Source organism: Myotis myotis, unplaced genomic scaffold (genome assembly GCF_014108235.1).
Source record: "Myotis myotis isolate mMyoMyo1 unplaced genomic scaffold, mMyoMyo1.p scaffold_m19_p_4, whole genome shotgun sequence".
Classification (NCBI taxonomy): Eukaryota; Metazoa; Chordata; class Mammalia; order Chiroptera; family Vespertilionidae; genus Myotis; species Myotis myotis.
The window spans coordinates 88191224-88216628 of NW_023416346.1; positions in this window are offsets into that span (position 1 = coordinate 88191224).

Here is a 25405-nt window from a genome sequence, read left to right on the forward strand (position 1 = left end):
CAACTTTCCCACCCATCAAATGAGGGGACACCTCCCAGGGCAGGACTGGCAGGTAAACTTCACCCACATGCCTCCCCACAAAAAGACCAGGTACCTGTTTACCATGGGAGACACCCTGACAGGGTGAGTAGAGGCCTTTCTCACCAGCAAGGAAACTGCTGAAGTGGTGGCTGAGACCCTAATAACACACATAATCCCAAGGTTCGGCCTCCCCACTTCCATCCAATCAAACAATGGCCCAGCTTTTATATCAACGGTCATTCAGCAGGTTAGAACCTCTCTTGGCAACTCCTGGAAATTACACATACCCTACCGACCACAATCATTGGGTAAGATCAAAAGGATTAATGGCCTCCTTAAACATCATCTAACTAAACTCTCTCTAGAAATTCACAGCTCCTGGCTGGACCTCCTGCCCATGGCACTGACCAGAATCCAGGCTAAACCAAGGGGCCCCACCTTCTTAAGTCCTTTTGAACTTCTATATGGGAGACCCTTCTTGCTCAACCACCATCTCCCTACTGATCCTCCTCCCCTGGGTACATATCTTCCATATCTGTCCTTACTCAGGCAGCTGCTCCGAGAACATGCGGACAGGATTCTGCCCAAGCCAGAGCCGACTGACCAAGACTCCCAAGAACCAGCCCTTCACCCTGGTGACTCAGTCCTCCTTAAGAATCTACATCCAAAAGCCTTGGAGCCTAGGTGGATGGGATCTCACACTGTAATCCTCACAACCCCCACTGCGGCCAAGCTGCTTGGCGACCCGTCATGGCACGACTTCTCCGGACTCAAGAGGACCCCGGAGCAGCATGACTTCTATAAATGTGAGGTGTTGGGCCCCACTAAGGTCTGCCTTAGTCTCCCTCCCCCTCCTCCTTCTCCTCCCGGCCCTGAGTAACCGACACCCATCCTCACCTGCTTATGTGTGGAGGTTCAAGGTCCGTGAAACCTATTACTAGGACAGCAAATAAGTCACCTGGCAGGTAGGATCTCAGGACTGCCCTCTGGTCAGATGCCAGGTGGAGATCCTGATGACTGTTGACCTCCGGTCAGTGTCCAATGGTGGCCGACCTTATGTCTGTTTTACTTATGACCAGCGGAACCCAGAAGAGTGTAATCAAGATGTCGACATCTATGGGGGTTGCCGTTGGAAAGGCTGTGTCATCCATGATGCCTATAATGAGGTCAGGGGTGGCCCCTTTTTCTGGAAGGATGGGACCTTCAACATCAGGGTCTGGGATCCCTGGAACCAGTGATGGGTTACGGGTGTTGTGGGAAACCTATACTGGAATGGTTGGAGCTCAACCCCTTCAGGGACCATTTACATCTCCTGGGAATATGTCTTGGCCCAGGAGGCCCAAATCCAGGTCTCCAACAGCATCCTACAGGCCTAACAGTCCCTTAAAGGGAAGCTGCCTGATTCCCCCCAGGTGGAAGTCCTATCTTCTTGGCTCCAACTTATTCAACACACCCTACTATTCCTCAACGAGACCCACATCCTGCCCAATGTATCGCACTGCGTTCTATGCGCCTCTCTCCAAAGGTCTTTTCTGGCTGCCGTTCCACTCACAACTCCTCCAAGAACCCAGGGGAAGGTGAATGTCAGCCTCCCTTGGTTGGCATTCCCCTTTGGGAACCCGAAACTCCAGAGACCACCCTGCCCCCATGGATATGCTACCAGACCAGTAATCCGGTAACTGGGGGACGAGTCACTTGGAACTGTACCCAAAACCACACCGAAGCCAGTCTCACAAAGGCCAGCCCAGGTACCTTCTTTTGGTGCAATGGCACCTTAAGCAACTGCATAAACTCCTCTGACCCCGAGCCTTGCTTTGTGGTCACAGTAGTTCCCCAACTAACCTTGTGTGGAGAGTCGGAGCTCGTCTGGCTGATCCCTTCATCCTGCCCCTGGGCCCACCGGGCCACCTTCCTCCCTGTCATGTTAGGAGTGAGTATGGCTACCTCGGTAGGCCTCACCAGGGGGGCCCTTGGGAACACTCTGGTCACTGCTCAGGACTTTAATACAAGCTCCAGTTAGCCCTGGAGTCTACTGCCACCTCTTTAGCCTCCCTACAGTGACAAATAACATCAATAGCCAAGTATCCCTACAGAACTGGTGCACCTTAGACCTTCTGACTGCAGAAAGAGGAGGAACCTGCATATTCCTTCAGGAAGAATGCTGCTACTACATCAACGAGTCTGGAGTAGTGGAGCAAAACGTGCAGACCCTGACTAAGCTGAGTGAATAACTACATGCAAGACACTCCCGGGACAACTCTCTTTTCGGCTGGTTCCAAAGCCTCTTAGCAACCTGGGTCCTACCCATGATAGGGTCCCTGATTCTCATTGTATCTTTTTTCTCCTAGCCCCCTGCCTCCTCAAGTTCATCAACTCCTGGATTGTGGAGATGTCATGGGTGACTATAAATCAGCTCCTGCTCCATCCCTACACTCGGCTGTCCTCCGACCTGCCTCTGCCTGACTGTGGCCTTTAAACCCCCCCTCATCGTCCCTGGTCAGCAGGAAGTAGTAAAAATGAACCGGTGCCCCCTTTCACCAAAAGGCCGGGATGTTAGGTCGAAGGGAAGCTCAGGAGCAGATGCATGCCACCGCAAGGCAGATGGTGACAGAGATAATGGACTCTCCCTGGAATTCCTAACAGGTCAACATGCTGACTCCCTTAGCGGGATCTTCCTCAGCTGAATACCATGACGACCCCCGCGGCGGGAACTTCCTCAACTCATGCCCCCCACCCCTCACCAAACACCTGTATAAAAAGAAGTGCCCCCCTCCCTGTTGGTGCGAATTCACTGGCCCTGCCTTTGGAGCTCGTGGGTCTCACCCAGGAACGCAGATTAAACCTTCTCTTTTCCCATATCTGACCGGTTTGATACTCTTTGTTTCCTGTGTCACGAACTTTGCAATAAGATGTTCTCCGGTTGTTTTTAAACAAAAAAGCTTTAAGTAGTCTTTTTTAAAAAAATATATTTTTATTGATTTTTTACAGAGAGGGAGGGAGAGGGATAGAGAGTCAGAAACATCAATGAGAGAGAAACACCGATCAGCTGCCTCCTGCACACCCCCCACTAGGGATGTTCTCGCAACCAAGGTACATGCCCTTGACCAGAATTGAACCTGGGACCCTTCAGTCCGCAGGCCGATGCTCCATACACTGAGAAAAACCAGTCAGGGAGCTTTAAGTAGTCGTTTTGCGGGTGAGCTGAAAGCTCTGCCCTCTCCAGCCACCTTTGAATCTCTCCACACCAGAGGCGGATTTAGCAGCGGGGTTCTATTTCTTATTACAGATTTTCAATTCCAAATACGAATTAAGATTTTAATTTGAACAAGAAACCACATTAAAGATGACCATGGCACTCTTTTTTCAGCCTGATTTAAAAAAGTAAGTTTTAATATTCCACTATCTTTATATATGTATATATATATATATATATATATATATATATACACATATTATTAATTTTTTACACAGAGGAATGGAGAGGGATAGAGAGCGAGAAACATCGATGAGAGAGAAACATCGATCAGCTGCCTCCTGCACACCCCCTACTGGGGATGTGCTTGCAACTAAGGTACATGCCCTTGACCGGAATCGAACCTGGGACCCTTCAGTCCACAGGCCGACACTCTATCCACTGAGCCAAGCCTGCCAGGGCATATTCCAATTTCTTTATAATTTGGCCTTTTTATCAAATTTTTCTCCATAATAATCTGACTTAAACACAAAGTATCACCCATGCACTTGCGGATAGGTGGGTTTCCGAAGCTAACATGGGCTCTACACATAGTTACTCTAACCACCATTATTGGTGCTGTTTCCACTCAGGTGAATTCTTCTTTTCCAGATGTCCAACGCCATTAATATTGGTGCTGCCAGGGTTCAGAAAGCCCCACTTTGGGCGTCCATTTATGCCGGGGTTCTTGTTCCAGCATCTAGAAGGGTTCAGGAATCTGGAAAAGGGGCTGTGCATAGATGGCATCAAAATCCAGAGACTAATAAAGAATCTGGAGACGAGATATAATTTTGAAAGGCATTGGGGGTCAGAGGACCTTCAGCTAAAGGAACTGAAGACTCCCTTCTTGTCTAGGATCCTTGCTTTTTTTTTTTTCTTTTTTTTTTTTAATTAAATCTTTATTGTTCAGATTATTACATTTGTTCCTCTTTTTTTTTCCCCCCATAACTCCCCTCCTCCCAGCTCCCGCCCCACCCTCCGCCCTCACTCCCCACCCACTGTCCTCTTCCATAGGTGCACGATTTTTGTCCAGTCTCTTCCCGCATCTCCCACACCCCTTTCCCCCCCAAGAATAGTCAGTCCATTCCCTTTCTATGTCCCTGATTCTATTATGATCACCAGATTATTTATTCACTTGATTCTTAGATTCACTTGTTGATAGATGCATATTTGTTGTTCATAATTTGTATCTTTACCTTTTTTTTTCTTCTTCCTCTTCTTAAAGGATACCTTTCAGCATTTCATATAATACTGGTTTGGTGGTGATGAACTCCTTTAGCTTTTCCTTATCTGTGAAGCTCTTTATCTGACCTTCCGTTCTGAATGATAGCTTTGCTGGATAAAGTAATCTTGGTTGTAGGTTCTTGGTATTCATCACTTTGAATATTTCTTGCCATTCCCTTCTGGCCTGCAAAGTTTCTGTTGAGAAATCAGCTGACAGTCGTATGGGTATTCCCTTGTAGGTAACTGGGTTTCTTTCTCTTGCTGCTTTTAAGATTCTCTCTTTGTCTTTTGCTCTTGGCATTTTAATTATGATGTGTCTTGGTGTGGTCCTCTTTGGATTCCTTTTGTTTGGGGTTCTCTGCGCTTCCTGGACCTGTAGGTCTATTTCTTTCACCAGGTGGGGGAAGTTTTCTGTCATTATTTCTTTAAATAGGTTTTCAATATCTTGCTCTCTCTCATCCACTGGCACCCCTATAATTCTGATGTTGGTACGCTTGAAGCTGTCCCAGAGGCTCCTTACACTATCTTCATATTTTCGGATTCTTTTTTCATTTTGCTTTTCCAGTTGGGTGTTTTTTGCTTCTTCGCATTTCGAATCTTTGACTTGATTCTTGCGCTCCTCTGGTCTGCTGTTGGGTGTCTGTATAATATTCTTTATTTCAGTCAGTGTATGCTTAATTTCTAGTTGGTTCTTTATCACAACATCGAGGGTCTCATTAGATTTCTTGAGGATCTCACTACATTTATCGGCGGTCTCACCAGTCTTTTCGAGGGCCTTACTAAGTTTATCGGCAGCTTCTAGACAGTTCTTAAGAGACCTTAAAAGTGTGGTTCTGAACTCAATATCCTCCATTGACAGTTTTGTCCTGTTTCTTTGTCTCCGCATTTTTTTATGCTTTCTTGGTGCACCCCCTAGTGGTCTTTGTCCGCAGTCTTGTTGCCTTTAAGCCTTGATTGATGTCGGCAATACCGGGGTGATTTGACCTCCAGGCTAACTGGCTATGAGAGTCTGCTGTGTCTGTAGTGGGAGGGCTTCTGTGCTGGATCTCTAGGGCGGTGCTAATCTAGCGTTTGCCTGAGGCTATCCGGCAAATGGCGCTGCGCAGGGCTTGGGCGGGGCGGGTCCCCGGGGATCTACAGGGAGGGCAGAACAAGCAGTTATGGCGACTCTCAGTTCCTTCCCCAGGGGCTCTGCCTCTCAGAGCCCCAGCAATGGCTGCAAACCTCGGAGAGAAAGCTGCCTTCGAGTTCCGACCGAAGCCAGACAGTCCCATTTCTCCCGTTTGAGTCTCGGTCCCCAGAGACTCGCCCGGATCTGGAGCTCAGAGTCTGAAACTCCCTCCTGATTGAAAACAATAACCTCGCCCTCCGCCGCCAGCCCGCTCCGCGCGCACACTCCGCACCTGAGTATTTCACTTCAGCACTGCGCCTCCTCTGAGTCTGGGTATGATATTCTCTTTCCTCCTAGTTGTAGAATTTCCACTCAGCCAGCCTTCCCGTGGTTCTGGGTGATGTCCGTTCTGTCCTTTAGTTATATCTCTGAAGTGGTTGTTTGAGGCATCGATCTCCGGCGTTAACCTATGCCGCCATCTTGGTTTCTCCTAGGATCCTTGCTTTTATTAACACAATTTGTCCTAAGGCAAGGTGGAGATAATACACTTCAAAGGGTAAGGTTTCAAAGGGTACAGAAGCATTGTCAGTTTGGGGGAATTAGCCTACGGCTGTTCAGGTGTTTGGCCAGTAGGAGGCAATAACATGTAGATTAAAATGTTTTTTAACTGTTTGGCAGCCATAATCAGTTTCCTATTCAGGTTTGGGGAAATGCCTTTAGCCATTCCCAACAGGTGACTACTGTGTGACTCAACCCTGTTGACTCCCTAAGTCTCATCAACCTTTTGATGAAAGTCTTGAAATTATGACATGCTGGAATTGGTTCCCAGCACACAGGGAAAAAAAGAATTTGAGCTTTTCTCACTTGGTCAGACTGTAGAAAAAGAAGGTTAGTCTTTCTTATTCAGTTATAGAAAACAATTCTAACAGAAGGTTCTAGCAGGATGACAACAATGTTTGACACCAGGAATATGCCGTTATTTTAGTCTGCCCTGGAGGGAAGGCCCTGTGTATAGTCATAGCTCTTATAAAGAGCATCCAGGGATTCAGGACCTGGTTGCTCAGGCACTAGTAATTCATCAACCCTTTTCAATTACAATACTAAAGGCCACTATTACATTAGAAATGTGGCTTTTGGGCCCTGATCAAACTGCTGCATTATAATCAAGTTGTGTTTGACTATTTTTTATTTAAGATCTCTGGGCTTTAAATCATTAAAAGAACACTCTAGTGACAAAAGGGACAAAGTCCTATTTATAAATGGCATTTTCTTGGAGGTCTAATGCCCCAATAATGTTTATAATTATACACCCCACTACACACAGTACTCTAGCAAAACCATTGTTGTATTCACACACTCTAGCTCTGGTTCTGAGCCTGGGGCTCTGGTTAATTTAATCATTGGTTAATTTTAATCTGAGCAACCCTACAGAGATCAATGGCTAACAAGGCATGGCCTTGGTGGTTTGGTCTTGGTGTGCATTCCCAGGCTGAGGAAGAAGATAATTTATAATATTAACTCCTGCTGGAATAGACTATATTTAGAGGGTGAGAAGAGAAGATGGGAGGCGCTAAGGATCTGAATGCTACCTGCAAAAGGCCATAGACAAGATTGTGTGATAGTAAGGGCCTGCTTACATAGGAATAATGCCAAAGACCTGCCTGGGAGTAACTGAAAGGAAAGTTGGAATGGTGTGTGATAGTAACTGGATGTTTGAAGAGATTAAGTAAAAAAGAAAAAAAAAATGAGAAAAAAACTCATGGACAAAGACAACAGTGTGGTGATTGCCAAGGGAAGGCAGAGTGGTGGGAGGTGAGGAAGGAAAAAGAAAGGAGTGGAGCAGTTCTGGGAGATGACAACAGCAAGGGTGGCTGAGATGAGATAGAGGACAAACATACTTCAGATGAGTAACTCAAAGGATCTGAGAGCCCAGATGTTAGACAGGTCATCTGTCAGAACCCTGAAGTCATCTAGGGTAATGGCAGGGGGAAAATACAGCAAATAATATGCCAATGTTTACAACAAATGATGAGAATTGACCAGAAATTAGGATGGCATAGCAAAGAAAAGGGGTAAAAGTCAATATACTCAGATGACATGAGTCTAAAGCTAATGGATTTCCTCTCCTCAATAGAGATGGAAGGGCAAATGAATGTACTGGCTCATTAAATAATAGCTCTCCCGCTGAGATCATCCTCAATATTTTTGGGATAAACTATTGCAAATTTTCTCTGGCCAGTCCAAGTTCCCATTCATCTCCACTCCTGCCTATCCACACTCCCCACTGACTTTCAATCCATGCTCCAACAAATACCAGAGGATAGGTCATCCTGGGAGACTCTTGTCTGCATTCTCATATGAGTCAAAAAGATGAGCATCACTTGTTTAGGAGTATGCTGTATGAAGCTAGATGAAACAAAATAGGTCAAATTGGAAGTTACCTCAGATGCTAGAAATCTGGAGAGAACCATTTCTGTGCAATTGCTTGGGTGGTGTTTGGTGTCATTAGAATCAGTGTAAAGAAATTAGAGGTGCCCTCTAATTTCATTATGACTCACATGTCCACTAGAAGAGCAGACCCCAAAGTGGACAACATTTACTAACTATAGGGTGGTTTGCCTGGGCCAGGCCTATTCTAGACACCTCCACATGCAGGGCTTTATATGAGAGCTGCTCACATGGAAAATATTAACACAAAATAAAAGTGGCTGCAAAGAGGAGATGAAAGCCACAACTGGCCTAACTTCAGAGCAAAGCTTCCATCAGCTTGTTTCATACTGAAGCTAGCACTGCTAGGAGTAACAAGAAAAAGATGAATACAATTCAACAACAATTTCCTGCACTTGAATACCCTGTGCCATGTATCATGCTGCACACTGTGAGCAACAAATAAAGGAATAAGTTGCTGTCCTTATATATAAGAAGGCACAAAAGAGACAGGTACTTATACAAGTTAATCAAGGCAGAAATTGATCAGATCTATAATGAGAAGTATCATGGAAGGATATATAGAGTTGGTGGCATTTGAGCTGGGCCAAGAAGAATTTTTATTTACATACATACAGATGAGGTACAAGGGTCAAATCCAGGAAATTTGTACCCAGACTAAACTTATGCTCAGAACCTCTATATTACACTACCTTTCAACAAACACTGGAAGGAGATCATAAAGGGCCTTGACTACCAGGATAAGGATTTGAGGCTCTATCTTGTCCTCTGATTTCCAGCTCTAGAACTCACTAGGTGAGTGGCCTTGGACAAGTTATTTAATTTACATGAACTCAAATTTCTAAGTTTGTTAAGTAGAGATAATATAAAGTATTGTGGGAATTAAATATGATTTAAATCAACATAGATTGGCCTGTAATGGGTACTTATGTAGCTGACATTTTTCACAGTAAAATTAGTATGAAATTGGGGCCATTCTAAGTAAAAAACAATATAATGAAGTTTTCCTGGTATTGCTGGAATGCCGACTATGATGATACATGGTGATGAGTCTGGGAAAGAGATGCAAGGACAAGCTTATGAAAGACTTTCAATATGACCCTGAAACATTTGGCTTTTATTCTATAAGTGACAAGGGATACATTAAGCAGAATGAATTTTAAAAGAGCATTGTGAAAAGTGTAAAAAAAACCATAATAATGAATAAACAACCTGCAACTATTTGCTTTCTATCTGGCCTTGATCTAGGTGCTGTAAAGCATATAAAGATGAAGGCCCTGAATTCTATCCAAAAGGAGTGATAAGAGTGGAACTCAGTACTGGTTCACCAAAACCAAGCAATGTTGTAGGAATGTAAAATGGTAAAACCACTTTTTAAGATAGTATGACAGTTTATTAAAACTTAAAAATACATTTACTATATGACCCACTTCTAGGTATTTGCCTATAGAATTTAAAAATGTATGTTCACTCAAAAAACCTGTGCATGAATGCTGATAGTAGCCCTGTTTGAAATCACCAAAACCTGGAAACAACTCAAATATCGAACAACAGTTGAATGGACAAATTGTGATATATCTATACCATGGAATACTACACAGGAGTAAAAAAGAACTAACCACTGATTCAAATGACAGCATGGATGGATTTGCAAATACATTATGCTAAGGAAAAGAAGTCAGAGACAAAAGACTACATACTCTATGATTCCATTTACATGACATTCTAGTAAAAGAAAAACTAGGAACAGAGAACAGATCAGTTGTTGCCAGGGGTTGGGGTGCAGGAGAATGAAACTAAGACAGGACAGTGTAAAGGCATAATTTGAGGTTATTTTTAACTGAGCTTTATCTGATTATGGTAATTGTTATATGAATCTATGCATATGTGAGAGCTCATAGAATTATATGTCCTCCCAAATTAATTTTTTAAAGGTAAAATACAATATTTTCTGGGGAAAACTTGTTGCAATTCAGGTGATGTTTTTCATTTTTAGAAATCCTTTAAAAGAAAGCAAGTAAAATTGTATGATAGCTGCAAAAATTATTCCATATTCATCTAATTTTGTCCTTTGACAGCATTACTAGACTGACAGCATGCAAAGAGACATTGACCAACACATTATTGAAATCAAATTATTCAAAGTTGTGATTTCATTGTAAACTGTTGGGTGAATTTGTGACTGAATGACTGATCTCAATGAGGACTAATTAATGTGGACATCTGTATTGGAGTGCCGTAGGGTTTTACCTTTAGCTCCATTCTACTCTATATCTGTATCAGTAACTTAGATGAAGATATAGACTGTTCAAATTTATGAATGGTATTAGGCTGGATGGGATAATTATTCAGGATTGTACAAAAAATACATTTATTTGTGCAACTTGGAACAAAGTGACAGTTAGTGGGAAAATATTAAATTCCTATGTACTAGTAAGTACAAGGTTGATCATACAAGAGGGAGTCAGGATATATTGCCTAGGCTTAGGGGGATTCTGTGATGGGGCAACTCAGTGTCAGCATTCAGAGTCTGTCTCTCCTGAACAGACCATCACCTAATATATGTCAAGCTTTGGGCCTCAAATATTAATAAGGTTGCAAACACATGGAAATTTTTCCAGGGAGTAGAGGGTAAGTTGGGGAGGGACCTTGAACCTAGGTATATAAGAGAAAACGAAAGGAGATAAAAGTGTTCTGTCTGGAGAAGATTCATAAAGACAGGAACTCAGACCTTTGAAGGACTCTCAGAGGGCAGAAAGAGTAGATGGGGTCTGAAAGACCCAGGTGGCCACATCAGAGCGAAAAAAAATTCAATATTATTATAAGAAATACATTTTAGTCAGTCAACAATGTTCCTGGATAGAATGGGCTGCTTCAAGGGCTAGTAAATTTTGTGCCAGCAGAGCTTTATGAAGGGAAGCTGCCTTAGTGTTAATGAGAAGCCAGATTTTTACATTGAATAGAATAATTGTTCTCAAACTTGAGGGTGTGATGCATCAATATCACCTGGAGAGCTAGATATAGATCCAGATTCCTGAGGCTCCAGCTCCAGGCTCAAATTCAGAAGGTCTTGTGTGAGGCCTGGGAATGTACATCTCTAACAAATGCCCCAAAGTGATTCTCCTGAGAGTTGGCTCATTTATACTTATGAAGTCAGCCATGAGGAGGAGAAAAGGCACAGGACTGGTAGTCAGGTGGGCTGAGCTGCTCTCTTGGCTCTTTGCCCATAGAAAATTATGCACATCCATTCCTGTCTTAGGTTCCAATGTATTCATATTGAATATTCCTTTAACTTCTTCATTTTATTTATTTGTTTTTATTTATTTGATATATTGGTGTGATAATGGCTTAAAATTTATAAAATTATATGTTTCAGGTGTAGAATTCTATAACACATCATCTGTATAGTGTTTTGTGTGTTTACCACCCCAAATAGAGTCTCCTTTCATCACCATTTATCCCCCCTTTGCCCTCTTCTGCCTTTCCCCATACCCTTTCCCCCTGGTAATCATCACACTGTTGTCAGTAGAACTATCCTTTCTTCAAGCAAAATCTTATACAAAACCCCAATATTCGAAAGAAATGCTGAATTGTTCTGGTGTGTGTGTGTGTGTATGTGTGTGTAGAGGAGGAGTGGCTTGCCCACTCGCTGTGCCCAACACAAAGCCCTAGAGGCTCTTCTTTGAGGTTTGGAAGTCTTCGCTCTGGGATCTGCCAGATGTCTGGCTTATGATGAACAAGGGTCTTTTTGTTTGTGATCCTCATACCCAAGTCCCTCTTATCTTTTTCTCTAACCTGGTACCTGTGTCCATCCCTGCCAACTCTCTCCATCCTGCACACTCTACCAGTGAGTGAGAACCATGATCCCATAAGGCCTCTGAGCCAGGTTCTCTCAACCTCTTACCAGGGTACCAATCACTCATTCGGCTTCCCATGTAGGGCAGACCAAAAATCCTTGGTGCTCGACCCCTGTTCATTTCTTCAGCTTTATCTTGAGTCTCCTTCAGGTCATCAGATTTTGTTGCAATCTGAGGACTTGCTGTATAGGAGTTGGATACATTCAAACTTCATAGAATTCAGTAAATGAGCATTTGGGACTTAGAGTTGTCTGCCTGAGACTAGGTGATAACAGTTGAAGGCTATTTGGAACCACAGAGTCTCTGGGAATAATAACAATTATCATTTATTGATCCTCTCCTATATGATAGTCAGTTTCCTGTTCATTATCTTATTTAATTCTCACATCAACACTGTGAAGTTAGTACCATTAGAACCCCTGTTTTCCACATGAGGAAACTCAGGGACAGAGTAGTTAACCTGCTGGGTTATAAATACAAAGCTGGGATTATGGGTCAATGTTCTCATAATCATAGAGGTGGTATTTTTTTGAATTTCATGACATGTAGGAGTAAATGAAAACTACTCTGGAAATTCTAGAGGAACAAAGACAATGTCCCAGGGAATGCAATGGTTAGTTCCCTGTGGTCTTGGGACTATGTCTTCACTTTCTCAGTCCTATTCTTGCCTAGTGGCAAAATTCACCTCTGAGTCCCCACAAATCTATAAGATAGGAACCACTGACTGCTTAGCTAGACAGTCCCAGAACATGGGGAATAAATATCAATGAATAAAATAACTCTGGGCTTTTCCTAGGAAAACAACAGTTGCTGGGCTGAGTGTCAGGTCAAATTACACCCACAGTTATTAAACTTGCTTGGGCATAGCAGTGTGCCACAGAAAGATATGCATTGAGGCTTCTAGGCCTGATAAATGAAATTCTGATCCAGAGGGTGGACTTAAGACCCAGGAATATTCATGGTGAATACATTCCCTGAGTGACAGGGATGCAGGATTTCCTGAACTACCTTTTCCTCAGTAAAGAGTTATACCAAATAGCTTTTCAAGTCTCTTCCAACTTTGAGGTTCCTGCTATTCTTTAGTATTAAGTTTTATGGCATGGATGATAAATATTATAGTCAAATAAGAAAGAGAGGAGAAAAAACAACACTGGCGGGGGGGGGGAGACAAGATGGCAGTGGGATAGGCGACGCATCCCAAGGCTTGTCCTGGAGCAAATAGAATGAGCAGCTGAAACAAATAACATCCACCCAGAATTGGCTAAGGAAACTGAGCTGGTGAGACAGTTTGCAGCAGGGAAGGGCAGAGCTCCCCTGGAAAGGTAAAAAAAAAAAAACAGGGATCTGGGCAGGAAAGTTTGCCAGATCTCTGAGCCCAGAGGGTTAGAGGGAAACCGCGTCCCTTGGGACAGGCACAACCACTCACTGGGGAAAGGCCATCCACAGGACTGTTGGCTCTGGGGGATTTGTGATCTGGGTGCCATAATTTTGGAAGACTGAGCCCAAAGGGGGCAGCCTGAAGCTCTGACCAGATTATGCAGTGCCGGTAAGAGAGGAGCTTACAGAGACTCAGTCTTCCCTGTTTCTGCGGCCAGCGTTTTTTTTTTTTCTTTTTTTTTTTTTCTTTTTTTTTTTCTTTTTTTTTTTTTCTTTTTTTTTTTTTTTTTTTTTTTTTTTTCACCGAACCGTGTTCATAGGACATTTCAGATAAAGACATTCACCCGTGCTGAGGAGCGGGAGAAGGTGCGGACGAGTGGAATCTGGGGAGAGGCTTGGGGAGAAGGAGGCCTAGGAGAGGTGGCAGCAAGTTGAGTGCTGAGTCACGCCTGAGCCCAGGACCTGGGAAGCCATTTTCTCCTGAACGTATAACCCCTCCCTCCAGGCTCCAGGCAAGGAATACAGCCACACCAAGATTCCACCCTGAATGGTACAAAGGATTAAAAAAATCTGATTAGCCCCTGGGAGTTAACAGGGTCTGGCCTTTAGAGAGGCCTTCAGGCCTTCAGTCCCAGCAACAGAAAAAAAAATCACAAACATTCCAGAAAACTTGGATCTTAAGCCAGCCAAAGGAAAAACATTTCAATTTTTCATTTTTATTTTTTTATTATTATTTTGTTAGCTTTTTTTTTTTTGCTTTTTTCTTTGTTTTCCTTTTTTTGTTTGTTGCTTTATTTTCTACTTCTCACATTATTTTTTCATTATTCAATTTTATTTTAATTTTACTTCTATTTTCTATTTTATACCATTTTTACATCAACTTTTTTGTAAATATATTATTTTCTTCCCCTTCATTCTCTTCTTATCCACTCATCCCTTTTCTAACTCTGCTATACTGAAGTGAGGTCCTCCCCATATTTATCCAATTCTTAACCTTATTTCCTGTATATCAGCTCAGCTTCTACAGATTCTGCCCACACCCTCCTTATTGGATGTTTGGTGTTTGTATTTGTTTGGTTTATCTATTGGTTCTGTGGTGTCTTCTCCATATATATTGGTTCTGTGGTGTCTTCTCTATTTTCTTCTCTCTCCTATTTTTTCTCTCTTTGATAACATTTGTGCGCTCTTTTCTCTCCCATAATTCTCTTTTCTCAAGTGGTCACTTATATTTGAGTTATCAGTGTAGTGAGTACATTCATGCTTTGTTCCCTTTGGGTCATGTCTTATTAAGGTGAATTTTATCCTGTCTTGCTAAAGTGCTAGAAAGAAAGCCACATAACCAGACACCTGGAGAGGACACTTCATTAACGAATGGGTAAATTACCCCCACCAGCCAGAGAAGCCACCATGGCTGTGAACAGCACCAACCAGAGGAGCTGCTGCCAACAGAAGAGCAGCTGCTACCACAACCGAACGAGGAGAAACCTCAGCCCGAGGAGCCACGCCACCCAAGGACCAGCCCCTGAAAGACTCAACATCTAGATCTGTCGGTGAGATCAAACATGGTTAGACAAACAAACCGCCAAAGGAAAGAAAAACAGGAATCTCGAGAAAAGCAGCTAAGTGAAAAAGAGGTGTGCAGTATGTCAGAAAAAGAATTCAGAATAAGGGACCTAGAGTGCAACAACTTATGCAAGAATCACGAAGAAATGGATGAAAAAATCAATAACTTATGTAAGAATCAAGAAAAAATGAAGAGTGATAAAGCTGCAGTAAAAAACACCATGGAAAGTTTCAAAGGTAGACTAGGAGAGGCGGAGGACCGAATTAGCGAATTAGAAGGCAGGGAAGCAAAACACACCCAAACTGAACTTCAATTGGAGAAAAACATTAAAAGACAGGAAGAGAGCCTAAGAGAGCTATGGGAAAACATGAAACGAAGCAACATTACAATAAATGCAGTGGCAGAACAACAGGAAGAGGAACAAGGGTTAGAAAATCTAATTGAGGAAATAACGTAAGAAAACTTGCCTGAGGAGTGGAAGAAAAAAGTCACACAAGCACAGAGAGTCCCAAACAAGAAGAACCCGAAAAGATCCACGCCAAAACACATAATAATTACCATGGCAAATTTTCAGGACAAAGAGAGAATCTTAAAGGCTGCAAGAGAGAGCAAGAAAGATACATACAAGGGATCTCCAATTAGATTATCAAAAGATTTCTCAACAGAAACATATCAGGCCAGAAAATAATGGATGGAAATTTAAAAAGAGATGCAAAGCAAAGGACTGAATCCAATAATACTCTTACCAGAAAAGCTATCATACAAAATTGAAGGCGAAATAAGAAGCTTCACATACAAAAAAAGGCTAAGGGAGTTTATCACCATAAGCCAGCAATGCAAGAAATGCTAAAGGGACTGGTGTAAAAAGAAAAAATAAAAAGCTCAGAACGAATACAGCCACACACACACAAAAATAAATGGCTATAAACAAGTACCTTTCAATAATAACTTTAAACGTAAATGGACTAAATGGTCCAATCAAAAGACATCGAGTGGCTGAACGGATGATAAAACATGACCCATATATTTGCTGTCTACAAGAGACCCACCTCAGAAGAAGGGACTCAGACTGAAAGTGAAGGGATGGAAAAATATCTTTCAGGCAAATGGAAATGAAATAAAAGCTGGAGTAGCAATACTTATATTGGAAAAAAATAGACCTCAAAGTGAAGGCCATAACAAGAGATAAGGAAGGCCACTTCATAATACTAAAGGGATCAATACAACAAGAAGATATAACCCTGGTAAACATATATGCACCCAATGCAGGAGCACTTAAATACATAAAAAAAAAAACTCCTGGAGGATATCAAAGGAGAGATCGACAACAATACAATTAAAGTAAGGGAATTTAATGCACCACTGACATGACTGGATAAATCCTCTAGACAAACAATCAGCAAAGAAACAGCAATCCTAAATGACTCACTAGATCATATAAACTTAATTGACATCTTCAGAATATTTCACCCCAAAGACACAGAATATATGTTCTTCTCTAGTTCACATGGGACATTTTTAAAAGTAGACCACATATTTGATGACAAGAAAAGTCTCCCCAAATTCAAGAAGATTGAAATCATACCAATAATATTCTCAGACCACAATGGCATAATATTAGAAATAAACCACAATAAAAACAACCCAAAACACTCAAACACCTGGAAGCTGAATAGCATGCTATTAAATACTGTTTGGGTTACCAATGAGAACAAAGAAGAAATTAAAAACATCCTGGAAACTAATGACAATGAAAACACAACAATCCAAAACCTATGGGATACAATGAAAGCAGTCCTGAGAGGGAAGGTTATAGCTCTACAGGTCTACCTCAAAAAAACAAGAAAAAATGGTAGTAAATCATCTAAATCTACAGCTCAAAGAATTAGAAAGAGAGCAACAAGAAAAGCTCAGAGTAAGCAGAAGGAAGGAGATAATAAAGATTAGAGCAGAAATAAATGACATACACAGCAAAAAAACAATACATAAAATCAATGAAACCAAGAGCTGGTTCTTTGAAAGGATAAAAAAAGATTGATAGACCTCTAGCCAGACTTGCCAAGAAGCAAAGAGAGAGGACTCAAATAAACAAAATCACAAATGAAAGAGGCAAAATAACAACATACCCCACAGAAATACAAATGACTGTTAAAAAATACTATGAACAACTCTACTCCAACAAACTAGGCAACCTGGAGGAAATGGATATATTCCTAGAAAAATACAACCTTCCAAAACTCACAGGAAGAATCTAAAAATCTCAATAGGCCAATAACTATGGAAGAAATTGATGCAGTAATGAAAAAGCTTCCAGCAAACAAAAGTCCTGGGACAGATGGTTTTAAAGGGGAGTTTTACCAAACATTCAAGGAAGAACTAAAACCTATCCTCCTCAGACTACTACAAAAAATTCAAGAGGAAGGAACACTTCCAAGCTCATTCTATGAAGCCAGCATCACCCTAATACCAAAACCAGGTAAAGACAACACAATGAAAGAGAATTACAGGCCAACATCCCTCATAATATAGATGCCAAAATCCTCAACAAAATCTTAGCAAATCGGATCCAGAAGTACATCAGAAAAATCATACACCATGACCAAGTAGGATTTATCCCAGGGATGCAAGGATGGTACAATATCTGCAAATCAATAAACGTGATACATCACACAAACAAATAGAAAGAAAAAACCACATAGTCATATCAAGTGATGCGGAAAAAGCATTTGACAAAATCCAACACCCATTTCTGATAAAAACTCTCAGCAAGGTGGGAGTAGAAAGATCATATCTCAACACCATAAAAGCCATATATGACAAACCCACAGCCAACGTCATACTCAATGGACAAAAACTAAAACCATTTCCCTTAAGAACATGAAAAAGTCAGGGATGCCCACTCTCACCACTCCTGTTTGACATAGTACTGGAAGTATTAGCCATTGCTATTAGACAAGAAGAAGAAATAAAAAACATCCAAATTGGAAAAGAAGAAGTAAAACTCTCCTTATTCGCAGATGACATGATATTGTACATAAAAAAAAACCCTAAAAACTCCATCAAAAAGCTATTGGTCTTAATAAATTAATTCAGCAATGTAGCAGGAATCAAAATTAATGCCAAGAAATCTATGGCATTTCTATACACCAATAGTGAACTTACAGAAAAAGAGTCTAAAAAGCAATCACATTTACCATTGCACCAAAAAAATTAAGATACCTAGGAATAAAATTAACTAAAGAGGTAAAAGACCTCTACTCAGAAAAACTGCAAGACGTTGAAAAAAAGAGATCGAGGAAGACATAAACAGATGGAAGAACATACCATGTTCTTGGATTGGTAGAATCAGCATCATTAAAATGTCCATACTACCCATAGCAATCTATAAATTCAACTCACTTCCCATTAAAATACCAATGGCATATTTCACAGATCTAGAACGAGCTCTCCAAAAATTCATCTGGAATAAAAAAAGACCCCGAATAGCAGCAGCGATCTTGAGAAAGAAGAACAAAGTAGGTGGGATCTCAATACCAGATATCAAACTGTATTACAAAGCCACTGTTCTCAAAACTGCTAGGTACTGGCACAAGAACAGACATATATATCAATGGAATAGAATAGAGAACCCAGAAATCAACTGGAACCAATATGCGCAATTAATATTTGACAAAGGAGCAAGAATATACAATGGAGTCAAAACAGTCTCTTCAATAAATGGTGTTGGGTAAATTGGACAGATACTTGCAAAAAGATGAAACTAGACCACCAACTTACACCATACACAAAAATAAACTCAAAATGGATAACGGACTTAAACGTAAGAAGGGAAGCTATAAAATTAATAGAGGAATCCAAAGGCAACAAAATCTCAGATAATGCCCAAGAAATTTCATCACTGATACAGCTCCTTAGGACAATGGAAACTAAAGAGAAAATAAACAAATGGGACTACATAAAAAAGCGCTTTTTCACAGCAAAAGAAACCATCAACAAAACAACAGGAATGCCCACTGAATGGGAGAACATATTTGCCAATGTTATCACCGATAAGGGTTTATACTCCAAAATTTATAGGGAACTCATACAACTTAACAAAAGGAAGATAAACAATACAATAAAAAAAATGGGCAAAGGACCTAAATAGACACTTTTCAAAAGAGGACATTCAGAAAGCCAAGAGACATATGAAAACATGCTCAAAGTCACTAATCATCAGAGAAATGCAAATCAAAACTACAATGAGGTACCATTTCACACCTGTCAGAATGGCTATCATCAACAAATCAACAAACAATTGCTGGAGAGGATGTGGAGAAAAGGAACACTTGTGCACGGCTGATGGGAATGCAGACTGGTGCAGCCACTATGGAAGACAGTATGGAGTTTCCTCAAAAAGTTAAAAATGGAACTCCCATTTGACCCAGTGATCCCACTTCTAAGAATATATCCCAAGAAACCAGAAACTCCAATCAGAATGGATATATGCACCCCTATGTTCATAGCAGCACAATTTACCATAGCTAAGATCTGGAAACATCCTAAGTGCCCATCAACAGATAAATGGATTAGAAAACTGTGGTGCATCTACATGATGGAATACTATGCTGCTGTAAAAAAGAAGGAACTCTTACCATTTACAACAGAATGGTTGGAACTGGAGAGCATTATGCTAAGTAAAATAAGCCAGTCAATGAAGGAAAAACACCGCATGATCTCACTCATTTATGCATAATAAAGAACTGTATAACCTGATGAACAAAAGTAGATACAGAGGCAGAGCAACATCAAACAGCCTGTCAAACTACAGGGGGAAGGCCGGGGAGGGTGGTGGGGTTGGGTAAAAGATCAACTGAAAGACTTGTATGCACGCATATAAACATAACCTATTGACACAAGACACTGGGGACGTATGGGAGTCTAGGGGAAGGTAAAGAGGAGGAAAAAAAGGAGACATATATAATACTCTTTGTAATACTTTAAGCAATAAAACAATTAAAAAATGATTATAAAAAAAAACAAAAAAAAGTAAAAAGAGGAGAGAAATGTGAGTGCCAATAGTTATAAATTCATTGTTAGTAATGGCTTCATGGGAGTGATCACACTTGTGTTGAGTCTTGAAGTAGGGATGAAAGCTGTATAGGTATGGAAGAGGAAATGTTGCTCTAGGAAAAAGAAATGGTGGGAGCAAAGCTGCAAAGACAGGAATGACTATTATTTGTGTGTGGTGGGGTGTGGTGAAAAGGCCTAGATTAAGAAACCCATTGGTTATCCTTGAAGCAAATAATAGGAGATACATTTGGCAAAGAGGGGCCAAATTAAAATGGGTATTAGATGATACCCAGAGGATTTAGGCTTGAGAAACAAATGAAGGCCTTGTGATGATTCTCAGAGGGAAGGTGGTGAGTTGGACAAGATTAATCAAATAACTTACATGCAAAAATGCATAACCCATGACACAGACAATACTACAGGGAACACGCCATCTTGAGAAACAGAGCTGCTTGGGATTAGGATCCTGGCCTAAGCACCACCCAGTCTGAACTCAGATGCAAACTAGGACCCTGCAGCCATTGGGGCCAGAGACTTGTGACCACAGCTACAGACCCAAGACACCAAGAATCCAGACACCTCTGCGGCAGATTTCTGTAACAGAGCCCATCCCCCTCCACGCAAGCTCATGGGCAGTGCCATAGTAACTGATAGACACGCCCCTCCCACAGTGTGTGCTGCTGCAGAAATTTGAGCCTGAGAGTTTTTAGACACTGGGAATATGTTCCCCATAGCACCTCTGCAGGAAGTTGAGCCTAGGAGTGCTCAGACACTGGGAATTTGTTCCCCATAAGGCAATCGGGCGACCAACCCTGAAGCCCATGCAGGGTGGTAGTGCCACCAGACTTTGATTCTGGGCAAGCACACACTGAAGTCCCCCAAGCTGACCGGGACCCTGATTCAACAGGCAGGAGGTAGCACTAAGCACCAGTGACTTGACTCTGTTTTTTATCTTGCGCTCCTGGGATCCCTGATTCCCAGTGTATTCACACCAAGAGCCAGTAACTCCAATTCTTGGTGATGTGCATACGGGGACCCTGAAGCTCAGCGCGAGGCTGAGATACTGGATACTTAGGGAACTCCAACTCTTGGTACACGTTAGGGGGCTCTGATTTTCAACACACACCAAGGGGGTCTCTGTTTCAGCGTGGTGCAGGTGGGGTCCCTGATTCTAGGTGCGCACAAGAGGCCACACTGAGTGCTGGTAATGCTGCCTCTGGGAAAGCCTGGTTCCAACAAACCCATGACAGTCACATATCTTAGTGTCAGAGTTCTTCAGTGACACTGGGGTGGTGTGAAGCTCTCACTGCACATGGCTCAGGCCCACACAACTCGACGTTTGAACCATCAGGTGATAGTCAAAATGGGGAGACGACACAACCCCCAGAGGAAAGAAAATGAGGAGTTGGCAAGAGAGGAAATGAGTGAAATTGAAGCATGCAACATGACAGAAAAAGAATTCAGAGTAATGGTTGTACAATTCATTCACCGGATGGATGAGAAAATCAACAACCTATGCAAGAATCAGGGAGAAATGAAAAGTGATATAGCTACAATCAAAAACACAATGGAAGGTTTCAACAGTAGACTAGAAGAAGCAGAGGACCGGAATAGTGAGTTAGAAGATAAGGTAGAGAAACAAGCTCAATCTGAACAGCAACTGGAGAAAAAAAATTAAAAAGCAGGAGGAGAGCCTAAGGGAGCTTTGGGACAACATGAAAGGAAGTAACATGTGCATAATAGGGCTGCCAGAAGGACAAGAAGAGCAGCAAGGATTAGAAAATCTATTTGAAGAAATAATGACAAAAAACTTCCCAGATATGGGGGGGGGGGATAGTTACACAAGTACAGAGAGTCCCAAGCAAGATGGATCCCAAAAGACCCACACCAAGACATATCATAATTACAATGGCAAATCTTCATGACAAATAGAGCATCTTAAAGGCTACAAGAGAGAGACAGAGAATTACCTACAAAGGATCACCCATCAGATTATAAAATGATTTCTCAACAGAAACACATCAAGCTGGAAGGGAATGGAAAGAGGTATACAAAGTGTTGCAAAGCAAAGGACCGAATCCAAGAATACTCTATACAGCAAGACTATCAATCAAAATTGAAGGGGAAATTAGGAGCTTCTCAGACAAAAAAAGGCTAAGGGAGTTTATCACTACCAAGCCAGGAATGCAAGAAATTCTAAAGGGAATGCTGTAAAAGAAGAAATAAAAAGGCAAGAAAGAACACAGGCACAAAAATAGAAATGACTACAATCAAGTACCTTACAAGAATAACTTTAAACGTAAATGGAACTAGACCACCAAATTACACCATACACAAAAATAAACTCAAAAATGGATAAAGGACTTCAATGTACGACAGGAAACCATTAAAATTCTAGAAGAATCCAAAGGCAACAAAATCTCAGACATATGCGGAAGCAATCTCTTCACTGATACAGCTCCTAGGGCACTTGAAACTAAAGAGAAAATGAACAAATGGGACTACATCAAAATAAAAAGCTTCTGCACAGCAAAAGAAACCATCAACAAAACAACAAGAAAACCCACTGCGTGGGAAAACGTATTTGCCAATGTCATATCTGATAAGGGCCTAATCTCCAAAATTTATAGGGAACTCATACAACTTAACAAAAGGAAGATAAACAATCCAATCAAAAAATGGGCAAAGGACCTAAATAGACACCTTTCAAAAGAGGACATTCAGAAAGCCAAGAGACATATGAAAACATGCTCAAAGTCACTAATCATCCGAGAGATACAAATCAAAACAACAATGAGGTACCATCTCACACCTGTCAGACTGGCTATCATCAACAAATCAACAAATGACAAGTGCTGGAGAGGATGTGGAGTAAAAGGAACACTTGTGCACTGCTGGTGGGAATGCAGACTGGTGCAGCCACTATGGAAGACACTATGGAGTTTCCTCAAAAAACTACAAATGGAACTCCCATTTGACCCTGTGATCCCACTTCTAGGAATATATCCCAAGAAAACAGAAACACCAATCAGAAAGGATATATGCACCCCTATGTTCATAGAAACACAATTCACCATAGCTAAGATCTGGAAACAGCCTAAGTGCCCATCAGTAGATGAATGGATTAGAAAACTGTGGTACATCTACACGATGGAATACTATGCTGCTCTAAAAAGGAAGGAACTCTTACCATTTGCAATGGCATGGATGGAACTGGAGAGCATTATGCTAAGTGAAATAAGCCAGTCAATGAAGGAAAAATACCACATGATCTCACTCATTCATGGATAATAGAGACCATTATAAACTCTTGAACAATAATAGATACAGAGGCAGAGCTGCCTCAAACAGATTGTCAAACTGCAGGGGGAAGGCCGGGGAGGCTTGGGGGGCAGGAGGGAGGGGGGTAAGAAATCAACCAAAGGACTTGTATGCATGGATATAAGCATAACCAATGGACATAAGACACTGGGGGATAAGGGAGGCTAGGGCACTGTCAAGGGCAGGGGGGAAAAAGGACACATATGTAATACCCTTTGTAGTACTTTAAGCAATAAAAAAAACACGTAAATCGACTAAATGCTGCAATAAAAAGACATCGAGTGGCTGAATGGATAAAAAGACATGACCCATATATATGATGTCCACAAGATACCCATCTCAGAACAAGGGACACACAGAATGAAAGTGAAGGGATGGAAAAATATCTTTCAGGCAAATGGAAATGAAAAAAAGCTGGGGTAAAAATACTTATATCTGACAAAATCGACCTCAAATTGAAGGCCATAACAAGAGATAAGGAAGGCCACTTCATAATTCCTAAGCGATCAATACAACAGGAGGATATAACCCTGATAAACATATATGCACCCAATGCTGGCGCATCCAAATACATTAAAAAACTCCTGGAAGATATCAAGGGAGAGATTGACAACAACACAATCATAGTAGGGGACTTAAACACACCACTGACATCATTGGATAAATTCTCTAGACAAAAAATCAGCAAAGAAACAGCAATCCTAAATGTCTCACTAGATCGGATGGACTTAATTGACATCTTCAGAACATATCACCAGAAAGCCACGGAATATACGTTCTTCTGAAGTGCAAATGGGACATTTTCAAAAATAGCCACATATTGGGTCACAAGCAAAGTACCCCAAATTCAAGAAGATTGGAATCAAACCAAGCATCTTCTCAGACCTCAATGGCATACTATTAGAAATAAACTACAATAAAAACAATCCAAAAAAACTCAAACACTTGGAAGCTGAATAGCATGCTATTAAATAATGATTGAGTTACCAATGAGAACAAAGAAGGAATTAAAAACATCCTGGAAACTAATGACATTAAAAACACAACAATCCAAAATTTATGGGACACAATGCAAGCAGACCTGAGAGGGAAGTTTATAGCACTACAGGCCTACCTCAAAAAAACAAGAAAAAATGATAGTAAATCATCTACAACTCAAATAATTAGAAAGAGAGCAACAAGAAAAGCTCAGAGTGAGCAGAAGGAAGGAGATAATAAAGATTAGAGCAGAAATAAATGAAATAGAGAGCAAAAAAACAATACAAAAGATTAATGAAACCAAGAGGTGGTTTTTTGAAAGGGTAAACAGATTGATGAGCCTCTAGCCAGACTCACCAAGAAACAAAGAGAGAGGACCCAAATAAACAAAATCAGAACAATAGAGGCAAAATAACAGCAGACCCCACAGAAATACAAATGATTGTTAAAAAATACTATGGACAACTCGACTCCAACAAACTAGACAACCTGGAGGAAATGGACATATTATTAAAAAATTCAACCTTCCAAAAGTCAATCTGAAAGATTCCAAAAATCTCAGAAGGCCAATGAATATGGAAGAAATTGAAGCAGTTATCAAAAAGCTCTAGCAAACAAAAGCCCAGGGCCAGATGGCTTCACAGGGAGTTTAACGAAACATTCAAGGAAGAACTAAAACCTATCCTCCTCAGACTACTACAAAAAATTTAAGAGGAAGGAACACTTCCAAACTCATTCTATGAAGCCAACTTCACCCTAATACAAAAACCCGATAAAGACAACACAATGAAGGAGAATTATAGGCCAATATCCCTCATGAATATAGATGCCAAAATACTCAACATAATTCTAGCAAATCATTTCCAGCAAAACATCAGAAAGATCATACACCGTGACCAAGTAGCATTTATTCCGTGGATGCAAGAATGGTACAATATCCTCAAATCAATAAATGTGATACATCACATAAACAAATTGTGAGATAAAAATCACATAGTCGCCCTAACCGGTTTGGCTCAGTGGATAGAGCGTCGGCCTGTGGACTCAACGGTCCCAGGTTTGATTCCGGTCAAGACCATGTACCTTGGTTGTGGGCACATCCGCAGTGGGGAGTGTGCAGGAGGAAGCTGATTGATGTTTCTCTCTCATCGATGATTCTAACTCTCTATCCCTCTCCCTTCCTCTCTGTAAAAATCAATAAAATATATATATTTTTAACA